A 15829-nucleotide genomic window follows, 5' to 3' on the forward strand; every position below is an offset into this window, starting at 1 on the left:
TAAGGTAATAGCATACTTTAGTGGCTTTTCAGATATTATTTTGTTTGCTAGTCAGATGAGGTTCTAGATTTGGGTAGAATATGTCTATCTAACGAGAGAGAAGAAAGAGAGTGAGAACCTATTTTTACTAGTGAAAATGCAAGTCATAATACTAAATAATTAATGCAAAGTAGTTTGATTCCTTAGTGTGGAACACCAGCTTTTGTATTTTGTGCAAAATCCAAAAGTGATTCAACTTTATTTTTGAAAATAAACATCTTAATTTCAGCTTACAAATTTTATAACTGCATGGAATGTCAGTATATTCTCATAGAAAACAAAAATATTTATATTCTATAATTATAAATGTAATTACTTGTGTATAAACTAAAGAAAACTTGTTTACATGAATAATGAGAGAACTTGAGTTCCTAGGGTCAAATTTGCAACATGATAAACATTTGCATGCAACTATTAATTAAAAATGTGTGTTGTACTGAGGATATGTAAGAGGAGCTTGATTACTTTTTAAATGAAGACAATTAATACAAAGTAGAACTCAAATTGTAAGAGTTCTTAATTTATTATTAAGTTTCTTCTATAGACTACATTATTAACAAGATGTTGTCTCTTAAGTAATGGAGCAGGAATAAGTAATTTAAGAAACAGCTCATCATTTTCTTATGCATTAATGTATAAAATTATTCAGCTATTCCTAGCAAAACATGCTAAAGAGGCAATGTGGCAGCGGTATAACCCGCGGTCCAGAGATTAATGATGTTAACTCTAGAATTTTCCCAAAGGCAGAGAGCTACTGGGTGACCTAGTACTGCTGTTCTGTCCCTCTCCCAAAGGAGCATGCACACACACACAATTCACATACGTTTATGCATGTAATTTAGGTATGCATTTTTCTGTTGATTACTAGGTAAAGGCTCTTGGTAAACCGGCTAAATTAACAAGGGATTTCTCGTCTTTTTTCTTTCTTTTTTTTTTTTTTTTTTTGAGACTGCAGCTGTACCAACTCTGTTGTTTCACTGTTTCAGCAGCAGGAGGATGGACAGAACACCTTGAATCTTATTCCTGCTTTGCCTTAATTGGTCCCCAGATCAGGATAAAAGAGCAAAAAGTCTCTCACAACATGTGATGTGATAGCCCCAGTGTAAGAAATGAGAAGATCACAGGCTTCTCGCTTGGTGGCATCTGATAAACAAGACTCTTTAGAAGATCAGGACTGCGTCCTTCACTCAGGATACTCCTTACAAACACCAGAGATAGAACAATGGTAATCTAGAATAGGTAGAGAAGTGGACTCTGGAAAGTGACCTTTCTTTTGGCGTCACAACTCCAGTTATGGCTATGCAGGAGATATTCTGGTCCAGTTCAAATAAAGAAACTACGTGGTCACCGGGTCATTAGCTATTTTTTTCTCCAAAGTGTAGACCTCAGTTTCAGAATTGGACAGGTCTGCTCCTTATAATTCCTTTGCATTCCCTTACCATTGCTTGCTAAATTTAGCAGAGAAACAGAAACACAGTGGGGAGCAGGGCAAAAAGTAGGATGGGCTGGACTTCAGGACAGCAGACTTGGCCTGTTCAGGTGCTTCCTTGGAAGAATCCCATGGGATACAGTCCCAGGCCAGAGCAGGGTCTGGGAGGAGGGTTAGACCAGATTATCTGCAGAGGTGCCTTCTAATCCCAGCTATCCCTTATGCTGAGGTCCAATGGGAATTTCTCTTCCTCTTCCCTCCCTTTTGCACAACTTCCTGTTTGTCTCAAAATAAAATGTTCTTATTCCTGATTAAGTGGGGACAGATCACTCTAGTATCCTGGTCCCTATCACTTCTCCTGGGGTTCAGCCACCTGTGACCAAAGGCCAACTCTGATTCAGTACAGCCACATAACCTTGGCTCAAACTCCTCAGGACACCACTAGCTGAGAGAAAGCACGTAGCCTGGAGTCATGTGAGATAAGAAAAGTAAAATTGCAGACAGTGGTAAGATTGTTTAGATGGGAATAGGAGGCAGTTCAAGGATTGAAGAGAAAGAACATTGACATTAAAAGGTATAAAATCCTAAGAGAGAAAACAAGGAATAGGAAGCTGCCAGCTCAGCGTCCTAAAGGATCAGCCCACTTCAAGGAGCAATTTCCATCGTGGAAACAGCCCTTCACAATCTGACTGATACTAATTGTCCAGACAAGGACTCATTTGGGTGCAATAAGTGTATTGAAGCTTATCCTAGTAGCTTGTCAGACCTAGCTATTCGTTACATGTATTAGGAAATAAATAACTGCAGAGGGTCTCTTTGCACATGGCAAAATTTGCCAAATCAAAGTGACTTGGAAGGGCAATGGAGAAGGTTTATCCCAGCTTCTTTGTTGTTGAAAGCCTGCTTTCCTCCTTCAAGCACGGACTGTGTTTTCAAGTGTAAGTAATCAGCTTTGTCTCTTTGGAAACTCTGAAAAAGAAATAAGTCATAATTTCACCTTTCAAGCCCCTTGACAAGACCCTTTCCTTGTTTTCATCAAATTCAGGAATGATTATGATTAAGTATCTTTATTTGATCCCTTAATTAAAATGTCACTGGAAAATACTCAAATTATAACTAGAGTATTAGTACCAAAGCAGAGATGAAATAGCACTTTCTCTTTGAATATATCCAAAGATTTCCCACCTACATTTGCCCTATTACCTTTTTAAATGATACATTTAGAGAGAAATTGCAAAATAGGGTCAATCTGTTTGGAAGATTTTCACAATAGAGAAGATTTAGCTTTGACAAACTGAACAGTGTCTACTTGATTATTATTATTTTTTTTACATATTTTCATTTTTTAAAAATCGAATTTCTCAGTGAGTGTCATTTAGACTGTATTCCAGTAATCAAGAATGATAACAGTCTTTGGGTTCTTAACATAGACAAACAGGAATATTACTTAACCTTTAGGTCCTAAAGAAATTGAATCTAATTTTTAATTAATGTGACAATTCCACTCAGTCTTTATTGGTGTAGGAAAAGTGTTAAGAAGGGAACATTTCTGATGTCAGCATTATCACTTGTCAGTGAGTAAAATAAGTACACACTTGTCACTACTGTTGCTGGGAATGGCATAATTCTTGCTGATTAGTGGATTGCTAGAGAGTGCCCCTTCCACTTTGCAGCCTTTACATTTCATTCATCTGTCAAAATGAGAATGGTGAGGGGAGAGAAGCACAGCCTATGGAGCTGTTCCCATCCATCTTATTCTGTAATGAATGAGCAACACAATATACATACAAGATGTGCACAGCATTGTGTTCAAAACACTGTATCATTTACAAAAGTGCACTTGATAAGGCACAGAGCATGTTACAAATGGCTATGGGAAGAAATGAGATACTGCTCCAGACTTGTGAATAGATGGGCCTACAGGGATTTGTGATCACTGTAAGCACGCAGTGATACACTCTATCACTTCCTTTCTCTACTTTGCTTTGTGAAAAGAAAAATATATAATCTGAACTCCTAAGAATACTCTCTTTGCAAGCCACTGTCAGCAGCCCTGAAGAATCTGTGAATTTGAATAGTGACCTTGAAAGGTGTCTTTGGGAGGCACAGCACTAAAAGTCTATGCAAAAGCCTGCTGATGTGATATAAGGATTTTCAAGAATCAAATCAATGTTCCCCCAGTCTTCATGTGAAGATGTTATCTGCTCAGATGGGTGTGAGACTAGGAATTTAAATGTTTCTGTATGCATTCAGCATCAGCAAAGCTGCCATTATTATTAGGAACAAAAGAAATTTAGGATAATCATTTGGTATTATTTATTCTAGGGACTTCATTCAAGGCTAATAACTATCACTCCCTTTTCTAAAAAAAAAAGAGTTACAGTATAGTCTAGCTTTTTTCCATCCTTTTCATTATATTTTAAATGACTTTCTAGTTAAGCATCAGAGAGAAGCCTTTAGCTAAAGGGAATAATTTCTGTCATAATGCATATTTGCATCGCAGCTTCGTACTTCTCGATTCTTCTGTTTACTGATTATCTGCCAGTTTACCAATTATCTGCCAGTTTACCTTCCAGTGTTTTAATACTTCATGTTCTCCACAGCTTTATTTCTACCTAGTATTTGAAGCAATAGATGCATAGAGATGCTGCCTAGAGAAACCTCTACTTCCACTGATTGCTGTCAAATGTGAAAACTGGTTCTCTGTAAGATGACTAAGGTGATCACCTTAGAACTGATCCTCAAGCAGGTAGGTTTCTGAGCAGAGAAAGGGGTGATGCTATATAGTAATTCAAAGACCAGGAATAATCTTAGTTCTGTCGCTAAGGAAGGTTTATGCTTTTCTTTTGTTTACTTTCCCTTTCCACTCTGTTTGAGGTGTAACATGCACTCAGCATGTGCTATAGAAAGTGATAAGTCTGTGATCAGCATTTGCAGGTGGCTGTGACAATGTTCTTTGCAAACTGCAGCTGTTGTGCAAGAAAAAAATACAATAGCACAATTTCTATTTTTTCTTCACACTTTTGATACTAGAAAGATTTGCTTGCTGCTTGTTAACAGTGTGATAATATCAGGTATAATTTTCTACCAGTACAACTAACTGGTTGTATCCACAATTCATTGCATTAGGTATCTTTTCCCTCCACATCTAGAAATAGCTCTACCAGTATAATTCCTGTTTTATTGGTATAACTAACCAATATAACTAACATACATGAAGAACTAGGTCATATTTCTCTACCTACATGAGCAGAGTGAAACTGCTAAAACTTTCTGGTGGCTTTAAATTAAATTTTAAAATAAACATTTCTCAAGCATTGCTGTTGTTTGAAGAAAAAAAGTCTAAGCACCTTATACAAAGGAAGAAGAGAATAAAAGAACCTGGGTTTGCATGCTAAATTTTCTAATGTGTTTGATTAAAAATTGTTTAAAGCTATATATTTCTTTGAAAGTTTATTTTGCCTTTTTTTCTGATGAAAGAAGAAGAACCTCCCTCTGGTATTTCACAGCACATAAAAATGTCTAGGAAACTCCAATACAACTACATCAAAACCAAGTTGTTGAGACAACAGCTTAGATATACTTACAACCTTAAAAAAGACAAGGACCTCTGGGTCAAGCATGGTTTGTTCATGTATAGGAATTTATAACTCTAATCTGAGATGGAAAAAAAAAGACTTGGCCACAGTCTAATAAGGGAGTTTTCATTTAACTTTGACTTCATGCTATTCATGATGTGATCAAGTCATTTCAAACATTCAAAAAGTCAGTAATAATTATAGAAGTCATAATAATTGCTACAGCGATTTTTAAGATATTCTAGAAGCAATTTCATATTAGGTGATTACATAGACAGCTATCTAGTTACTATCTTTAGTTGAATTTTGAGACAAGTTTATGTTTTTAATGGGTAAATCTTTCCTTTTATAGGTATCATAGGAAAGCATGGTCTTTAAAGTTCAGAATATAACAATTTTTAAATGTTAGGAAAATATTTTTTTCTTCAGTAACAGAGTTGTTATCTTTCACATAGGGACTGTCAATACTGTCTTTTAAAATAAATTTGTAGCAAAGTATGATATGAAAATCTGTAATATGAACCCAGATATTAACAGTCCAACTGTTATTAAGTCTCAAGCAGGGTTGTTTTGTTTCTAGGAGCACATTGCAAACCTCCAAAGTTTTAGAGTGCTTCCTTAGGGGTTGTTGGTGGAAAATTCAGAGGGAGCATGTAAACCAGCAGAAATCAGGCATGACAAACGCGGGTAAGACAAATGATGATTCAAGGCAAAGTTTGTGCATGCTAAGTCCACAAAATTACATGCTCTAAAGGGGCTGGAGGTTGGGATGAAGATAAAATAATTCTAGAGCAGGTTATCTTGCTAAACTGGTAGTGTAGTGAAAACCTTAGAATTAGGAACAAGAAGAACTGGTCAACAATAGCCTAGTAGGTGGCAATGTCTGCCATCCTAAAGAGCACAGGAGAAATCCCTATGCAGTCATTACATTCTTCAAGTTATAGCATTCGACTCAATTGACTCTCCTCCAACAAAGTATATTGTAAAAGCAATCTCTGAGAGACTTTTGTAGCCTATATCTGCATGAAGGTGCAATGCATTTTCTCTTTGTCTTCCTCTCGTGGCTACAATTCATATTTATGTTCATGACATACCTGGAGCCAACTCCAACCCATTAAATCTGGTCAGCCCTGGCAGGAAGGCTGTGCATGGGGAGCTGCTCTCACTCCTTTTGGAGATGTCACTTGAGGATGAGTGCTGTAGTTCAGAGTTGTCTCCTTATTCAGGACTGGATATCTAGAAGCCATGTATAACGTTCAGATTTTTACATTTAAATTAATAAGGCTGATACTTCAATGCAGATTGCCTTGGTTTTTGTCTTTGAACTCATAAATGCAATCTCTTAACAATCTGACAGATTACTGTTATATTTCAGTCCAGAAAGTTTATCTGCGCCTCTTCTGCTCCATTATCTACTTGCCATTCTTGCTTGTTTGGCCAGTTTTACACCGTTAAACTGGGATAACTAGTGGGACATGTTTTTAACTTCCTTTCTTTAAGATGAGTTTTGCAGTGTTGAGTATTCTGAGCTATATTTAGCATGGCCTTTTAAATTCTGTATGCTATCCCTCTGAAAGCACAAGATGTACAGGAAGCACAGCATTTCTTTAAGTGCATTTCTGGTGATGGTGCCCTGTGCCAGCATTTTAATGTCACAAAGTCCCTGTTTCAGAAAGAGTTAAATATTTTTTACAATGGAATGTTAACTGTATTTAGCTTTAAGAGTTTCAGCTTCTCTGACTATCAATATATTATTTCCCTGTTGATATATTATCACCTTATGAATGGCCTCTCTGTGGTGCCCTTAACACTTCAAATGATGACTGAACACAGTGGAAGATGGTGACAAATGACATTTTTTCAGGATCTACACCAGAGAGGAAGGAATAAGAGCAGAAACTGTGATTCTTGAGGTGGTACTATACGTACAAGAACATGTATAGATATAGATAGACTGATGCAGACATGCTACATATATGCATACTTATATATTTCTACTGTCATATTAGGAATCATTGGTTACATATTTATATATCAGTGCATGCCAAATACATGAGAAAGCACATTTTCATGTTTTGAAGTCAGTAGTGCATATGCCTAGTACTCAGTTCAGCTCCAAGAATTTAGTATAATATTGAAGTCTGTAATAAATTGAATGTTTGTTGGCCCAGTGATGTAGTATGAATTTAATCAAGCTACAGTATAAAGAGGGTTGGGTAACTTGGCTCCCAACTCATGTATGCCGTTCGAATTGAGTTACTAATATTATTTTCTGATTCCTTTCCTCTCTTTGCCAATTGCACCAACAATTTGGCATGCATAGTAAGAAGTTATTATGAATTCTCCAGCAGTCTTCCTGTTGAATGGTGCAGATAACACAAATCTTGTTAACAGTCTGACAAAATATAAATGGCTTCATAATAAACTGCTGCCCCTCTAATATCTCAACAACTTCAGAAATGTTATCTGGCAACTGCAGGAGGGTTAAAGTTATGCTTTCAGAAGGCTGAATTTTAGCACCATGCTTGCATATATCTCTCTCAAAAAAAGATTTTTTTTTCCATAACACAAAGCAGTAATTAAACTTAATCTTCTGTATCAAACACAGGCATGTCCATTCATTTAATTATGGTTATACAAGGAATGCAGCATAGTTTTTAAAAAGGATAATGCTTTACATTTGTAGAAGAATCAACAAAACCGCTTCTGATTCTCACTATTTTCGTGACTAAAAGTGCCCTAATGATCTCTCAGTCTCACCCACATATTGCCTGTGTGTGTGTGCATGTGGTAAGGTAAGGTGCCTGACCTGGGCTGAGGTCCCTCTGGGAGTGAAGATGTTGGAGACCTGCAGGTTGGAGAGAAGAGCAAGGGTCTAGTGAGATAGCCTGAGTATTGGAAAAGGCTCTGGAGAGGAAAAAGGAATTCAGTATTGGGAGAGAATACAGTGCAGCTGTTTCGACTATAGCAATGCACAGATGTAGGCTCCTTGTGTGCTGCTGCTTCCTGCTCGTTCCTACTATGGGTAAGCAGGACTGCCTGGAGCATAAGAGCACTGGAAGTTGAGGCCATAGGAGGAACCAAATTGTATAGAGTATGAGGACAGATACTGGGAAAAGTGGCTTAAAATCTGCTACTCAAATTCCATGAACACAAAAACAAGATTAGCAATAACGAACACACCAAAACAAACTTCAAATCATTAACTGTTCCTAAAGTGAAAAAACAACTTTTCCTTATTGATATCTTTTTGTATGTTCTAGTATCTATGTATATGTCGGGTAGGGTACCAATGCAGAAGTAAGTCAGAAGTTGCAGACTTTCTAGTCATTTTCAGTGTCAGATCTGGATTCCTTTCACCATAAAATGAGAATTTATGGCTGGTTAGACTCAAGGTCTATCATGTTCCCCATCTGTATTCTTTATTTAATATTTTTAATTTCATACAAGCCTTAAGTATGACAGAAGTGGCTTTAAGTATTGTTGTCCCAAACAGCACCACCAGTTCTGCTACATGTCTCTCTCTTTTTTTTTTTTTTTTTCCCCAACAGTCATGCTATTTGTGGTAGGCCAATATCCTGGAATGTACATCACTGTGCTTCTAAGCAGATGCTGCTTACAAAATGAAATTGATATTGTGCAAAAAAAAGAAAAAAAAATGTTCTTATGTATTTACGAGAAAGCTTGAGTAGCTGCATTTTGCCTGTAGTCTGCAGGCTTTGAAGTGACTTTATCTCTGGAGTAACACTTCTGAGTTGTTCGAGCTGCTCGGGAGATATTACTCATCCCAGACAGGAGTGCCAGAATCTCCTAGCATTTTGCTTTTGGTGGATGATTGGCCATCTAATTTCCAGGCGTTGTCTTGTGAAATGCATAGTGGCAATTCTTAAAACATGAGAATATGAATAAGCAAAGAGCAAGAAGCAGCAATCATTCTTGATTTAAGTGAATACCTTTCCTTGCGAGTGCAGGTATTCATATGAAAAATAGCCCTTCAGCAAACATTTGTATGCACAAAAAGCCCGCTCATAAATAACAAATTATGAGAGTTGTAAACATGGTTGAATGAAATAGTCTCTTGGCATTCCAACGAGTGATAGCAAATATTGAGTAAAAGGGGAGCTAGCTTAAGAATTCCCTTGCCCAAGGAGTTTCTCAGGAAGCACAGAGGTATTTCAGTGTAGCCTGTGAGGACAGAGGAGTTGGTCTTCGGGAAGGTGCAAAACAGTGCCGCCTTCTGACAACAAAAGACACTCTAGGTAGAAGTTTCTGACTATGTAGAATACTTTTTTTTAAAAAAAAATTCTTGTAGATGGCTAACTTGTGTCCACTTCTGTGCATCTGCAGTGTAACTTTGGACACGGCGCTGAGGAAATGCAATGATAATCGCATTACTTCAGGAACTGCCTAGATCAAAAGGTAATGTGTGTTCTGGTTCTCCTGTAGGAAAATAATATCTTTGGTAATTGTGTTGCCTTTAGATCAAAAGTGAGGTAGGATATCTCTGACTTGGTTTCCAAGGAGACAAATATATTTCAGGCTAGGAGAATGACAGATACTACGCTGGAACTAAATCATGGTTTTGACTCCTAACAGAGAAACTTCATATACTTTGGAGGCCTTGCTAAACATAGCAACCTAGATACTGAGGGTATGACATGAGTCTGACAGACTTCTCACAGCTGCATTGGTTTCAACAGGCCATGACTCAGCCCAGTGTTCCTGGGCAACATTGATACCATTGAATTAGCAAACCAAAGGACAAACTACGGACACAACAGTCTGTACAATCCATTATTAGTGCACCTCCACCCCAGCTTTGGCCTAGGCCAACCAATATTCTCTCAGGCAGTATCAGAGAAAGCTCAAGGATCAAGTACAGGCAAAGGACCATTTCCAAAAAGAAAATATGTGGACATGGGCTGTTCCAAGCTACCTGTTCTTAAGGTCAGAGGATGAATAGGCCCTCATTTGTTTTCTTTACCAGTAGCCTCTAGAAACAGCAGAGAAGAGCTACTTACTTAGAGGCTTTTTGATGTCATGAAACCCTCCTAGAATTTATAGAAACTGTTCTAACTTGTATCTGACCAACAGCAGTCCTAGCGAAGCAGTAGGTCATCTCAAGACAAGTGAAAAGCAACGACAGCCGCCCTTTGGGACTGTCTCATGAGAAAACTTCTAGGCCAAAACACTCTACTGACCATGTAGTTGTATGATTTTTCTTTATGCTCTCGCCTAACATTTCTGTATAAAAAAATGGAATCAATTTAAGGCAGAAATAAACTTGCATTTTTCAAGTTTAGACTAGGTTTGCTCATCTTTATGTTTAGGTAGGCACAGAAGTTACTGAGGGCAGGAGAAACAGATATCAGTATTGGCTTCATTACGAATTAATACCTGACGCAGTCAGAGAATCACAGAATGGCTGATGTTGGAAGGGATCATCTAGTCCAATCTCCCCTGCTCCAGCAGAGAAGTCTTAGTTACTGAAAAAAATATTGATTAAAATTCATTGTCAATATTAATTGTAACAGTGATTGACAATATATTGACAAACGTATTGACTGTTTTTCTGGCAAAGAGCAGCACCTTTTTCCTCCTTCTGTTACCAAACTAAGAATTATCTTCAGTGACAGTAACTTCCCTTTGCAACAAAAATTGCACTGTGTACGTGCAAAAATAATTTTCTGGTAGTGGCTTTCATCCAAAACACTGACTATGTACATCTTGAAAATATTGCAGAGGGCTGCATTAAATGTTAGTTATGAGTAAGGAAATGATGATGCTACCTGATTTATATCAATACATTCAAACAGCCTTGGAGATTGACCTGTTTACTCAAGGTGTTGGGAAAAAATATTGCCCAAGGGTTTTCCTCTATCTCTGCCAACAATGGTTACATATTAACCATCATTTAGTCGGCAAAGAGAAATAAAAGAACACTGACTGTATATTAATCTCTAGAGGTGAATTTTCCTGAGCTAGCAGGTCCTGGGAGCAGTTTGAGGAGTCTCTGGAAACCTGCATCAGCTTGTGGCCGTGTTAGGTAGGGTCTTTCTCAGAAATGTACCTGGGTGATTGATTTGCCAGAGCTCACCTGCAGGCAGACAACGTGCAGGGAAGCAGGCAGACCAGAGGAGATCACAGAGCCAGAGGGCAAGACTTTGGTCCCGATGCAGCGAGGAGGGAGAACTCTTTGTCCCTGCAGAAAGTTGCCTCATGGTATGTGCTGGCGGCTTCTGATGGCTAAACAAGAGGCAGTCATGAAACCTGGCCTCGTGGCCATACCTGCCCTTCTATGTGCGAGTATTACCCTATCATCTTGGGTTCAGCATTCACTTGTCTTTTCCTTAGGTTTTGCCCACGTTGTCAAGCACAGCCTTCGGACAGTAGAGTAGAACCAGAAATGTTGTCTCATGCCACAGGACCTCTAGGCTCTTCGCTACAGCCCAAATAAAATATTTGTAGACTTGCTTTGTGCTTAAAGAGGAAAAGCTCTTTTACACACTTATCCTTTTGACCTAGAAGTTATCAAAAATATACCTTTTTTTTTATGTGTATGTGTGCACATGAATATGTGTGTTTATGCATGCATAACGAGTTTCTTGAAATGATTAAAACTAGGATAAAATTACTTTCTTCAGAGTTTTGCTACTGCTGCTACACATCCTGAGAATACTAAACCTGCAGCTTGAAGGCAGTTCTCTGATACCTATCATGCTGAGGCAGTTTGTTGTTTAAGTAACTACTATAATTACATGGGAAGAAAGGCTTAAGGAAAAGAGCTTCTTCCAAACCTGCATGCACCATATGGCTGACCCCTCTAAGGCCAAGAATCTAGGATCTGAGAGCTTCTAAATGAGTAACACCTTGTTTTCCTATAAAGATCTGCCTTATTAGACACAGGGCAGAGCAAAACCATAGGCACTCTTCAGAGGCCTGTTTTGTCATCAAACTTGCAGAGGCTGCTTCAAGCATCCATAAATCCCCATGAAAGGAAATACTGTGTGGGCATCTTAATATACAGGTCACCATGTACAGAGACAACTGGTTCAAAAATTATGCACTAATTTTCAGTTTTTAAAAATAAGTATTTGCTGAATTCAAATTACTGATATCAGACTTTCATTGAAAGAAGTGGGAAAAAACAGAACCCCTACATTATCTTTTGGCTAAATTATCTAGTGACTGTAATGAAAAAGGATCCTGCTTTCCTGATGTGAAGTTATACTGTATCATGAATCATGCAGCATTAAAACAAATCAGGCATTGGATAAAAGTTAAACTTCATGCTGGGCTCTAATGGAGGAGGAGTACTCAAAACCAATTCCCCTTAAATTGCCCTTCTGTTAGACACATTAAAGTAATTCCCACACTTGTGTAGACATGACAGATCATGTTGCCTGAAAATATTTGAGTCTTTAGTAAAAAGTCTGAGGTTTAGAGCTTTTTATCCTTAGCTCTCATTATGATACATCCTTGTTTTGGAAAAACATTTTTTTTTCCAAAAGTCTAATTAGATGTGGAACTCTTCAGAAAGCTGTCAGTTTTGCTCCAATAGTTTAATATTCCTTTCAGTCTTATTGATTTAGTGATTTATCTTGGTTGTCATATAACATACTCTATAGGTCTTGCCTAAAGACACCTTCTAAAGCCTCTGCCCCAGTGGCTCACTACCTGTAAATGAGATGGGAAGAGGTGAATACATAGTCAATAGGAGAAAGGCTAGACTAGATTAAATGCATCGATAGTAGCCATACCAGTAAAATACAGGTCTCAGTGGTCACTAGTTTCTCTGTAATATAGAACAAATTAGATTTTGCTGGGAAAAATACCTAGAACAAGATGATCCAAAATTACTCAAAAACTAATGAGAAATAAAATTCAAGGTAGGATAATTTAATCTGAAACCACTTTTGGCTCCAGAGAGACAAAATGTGAAGACTGCAACCATAAGAGTTTGAAAATTTCTTCCACTGCTTCCACTTTCTTCCACTGAATTTGGTAGCAAACTCTATTGGTTTAGTGGGAACTACATTCAATGCCAAATCTGGAACTTTGTGCCCAAATCTGCTTTTTGCTTTACAAAATGCTGTTGGTGCTCAGAAAAGAACCTAGGTTGTCTATTGATCTACAGTCGGGCTAATTGCTGACATGAACATTAACAACTTGATTTTCTTCAGCAGAGTTTAAGGACTAAGCTGTCTGATCACATACTTTCCTTTTTATGATGATTTAAGTACAGATTGTAGCCAAGTGAGGTCTTTGTATAAAGTGATCTTCTGTGTGCAACAGTTCTAGGGAATTGGCAGTGCCTGTTACTGCTGCTTCATGAAATATATCATTGGCACATCCTTCTGTGTAATAGTTGCAAAAAAAGAACAGAGCTTTATTAGCTCAACATAATAGCAACTCACAGTCTTGGGCTCTGGTGTTGGCTGCAACTCAGACACAGAGGATACACAAGAAGAGATTTTTCCTGTTTTTGTTAGTTTCTGTGCAGGCAAATACTAGCCTTGTCCCTTTTATCTGACCATGACAGTGTTGTCTCATATGCAGTTTCCTGGTCGAATTCTCATCTCGGATATGAGCACAGAGAAGAACAAGTTTGAATCTTAAAGTCTTATTTCTTTGTGGAAAAATGTATCAGAGGAGACTATTTACCAGGGTGTGTGTCTTAGAGCTAGGGCGAAGAATGGATGATCAAGCCAGGCTCTTGGCATATCAGGAGAGTGCACACAGTGCTGGAGGCTGAAGTTTCTCCTTTGAACTAGCGCTGGTCACCTGCCAGAGGCAATTAAAGTTCACAGGCAGCAATCTGGGCTGCAGCTTTTCTTGAAGACTGCTGAAAGCTGAGGGCGAGAGAAACTGGACTCACTGGCTGGAAAGGCCATGGAGACCAGCGTCCCACTTGTCTTGGTGGCTCACTCTGCATTTACTGGTGCTCTGTGGCTTGCTTTTGCCATCCTCTGTCCCAAAACTGATTCCTTTTCTGGTGAGTCTGCTTGACACTGCTCCCAGTGTTGTGATACTTCTGGGTTGAACATTAGGCATCAGAAGCAATCAGTCATCTATTGCTTGGCTCATCTATAACATGACAAGCAATACACTTGACACCTGAAAGGACCACAAAAAAGCACCTTTTGCAGAAACTCAAAATTACTGAGTTATAAAGAAATATTCTTTTCATGAGCACACTGGAGGGTAATTTGAGCTTTTCAGGAACCAGATAACTGCCCAAATCTCCAAGTGTATTGTCAATGACTCTGAGAGTAAAAGCAAAAAACATATACGTTTATTTATGAAGTCTCTTATGTACGCATTACTGCACTGAAAAATTTTATCTTCCCAGTTAAACTGTATGAGTAATATTCTTGTGTGGTGATAAGCATTAACATCCACTCTATTGAAAACCTATTGAAAAGACTTTTTTTAGCGTTTCTAATTCCCAGTCTGCAGACCTGACTGTACTACAGACAGAAAGTCTTCTCAGAATGGGCAAGAAACTGCTTATAGAGATGTGGCATTTTTCTGCACTAATCTATTTGACTAGCATGGTCTGCATCATTAAAATTCTCACGGAGTCCCATAGCAAAGGAATAGAATAAATGCAGAGATATTAGCATGGTTATATTAAATTGCAGTTGTTTCCCATTTTGCTTTCACCGGATGTTTTATTAATTACAATGAGATCATTAATTTTTTCTGTTGGGGCCAGTCTGTACTGTGTGCTTTTCTCCATCAAGCTGAACTTGGGAATGCTGTTCTGCATTGTTTGACATGAGCAGAGCTGTAAAAGCATAAATGTTTGATATTGCTCTGCTGGGAAATATATTTCTACTTAGCTGTTTTTTAGAATTATAATGCAAGAGCAATTCCCTGTTAAGTTATTCCTTTTTTTTTCTTTTTCTTTTTCTTTTTTTTTTGTGATGAAAAGCAAACATAAGCTTGCATTACCATTCCATTAACAGCACGGTTAAAATGATTAGTCAGGTTGCTTTTTATTTCTACTGTAACCTTTTTCTCCCCTATTCAAAACTGTCTTTTAGCACTTGTAGTTTGTTTATGTATTTTGCAAATAGAACACTTATTTGGCTACCTGCAGTTTTTGCCTACGAGTAATGTGGGGGAGGCAAAGTGTTCAGGCAAAGTACTTGAGCAAAAGCACGAGAAAGCTCTCCCCTTCTCACCATTGATATGAAAAGATTAGCAAAAATTTAAAAGTATTACTCTGCCTCTGCGCCCGTCCTTTCTTGAGAGAAATCTAACAGAAACTGCTAAAATTAACCTCCTTGCAAGCATGCTGTTTGATTCATTTTTGTTTTGAAAAAGTCAGCTCCATTTTCTTCAACAGCACTGCTGTCTTTACATCATATAAGTACAGGATCCTTCCCCTCAACTTTGCTAGCTATTAATGAGAAAATGGAGTCAAGCTTATAGCCATCCTGAATCTTTCACGGTAAATCATGTCAGCTAACTAATATTGGAGAAAAGGGTTGCTGAGAAATGGAGGGCTCTTTTTTCCAGCTGTGGCAGACACCATGCTAACCACGGTAACTAATTCTCATTAACAGCAACAGCTGCATTATCATGGCTCTTTCGATAGCCGTACTGGAGAGGGACCAGAAGATCAATCTCAAAGCTTCTGTTGTTTTCCAGACATTACCAGACATCATAAATCTACACCAGGTTGTTACTCTTCTTTCCTACTCAAGGATGAAGCAATGCTTTTGCAGACCATTGATGTCACATGGTCTTCCCACTCTGAAGCAGGAGGGGAAAA

The sequence above is a fragment of the Tinamus guttatus genome, unplaced genomic scaffold (assembly GCF_059628265.1).
Source record: "Tinamus guttatus ecotype Peru unplaced genomic scaffold, ASM5962826v1 Tinamus_guttatus_pri_ptg000509l, whole genome shotgun sequence".
Taxonomy (NCBI): domain Eukaryota; kingdom Metazoa; phylum Chordata; class Aves; order Tinamiformes; family Tinamidae; genus Tinamus; species Tinamus guttatus.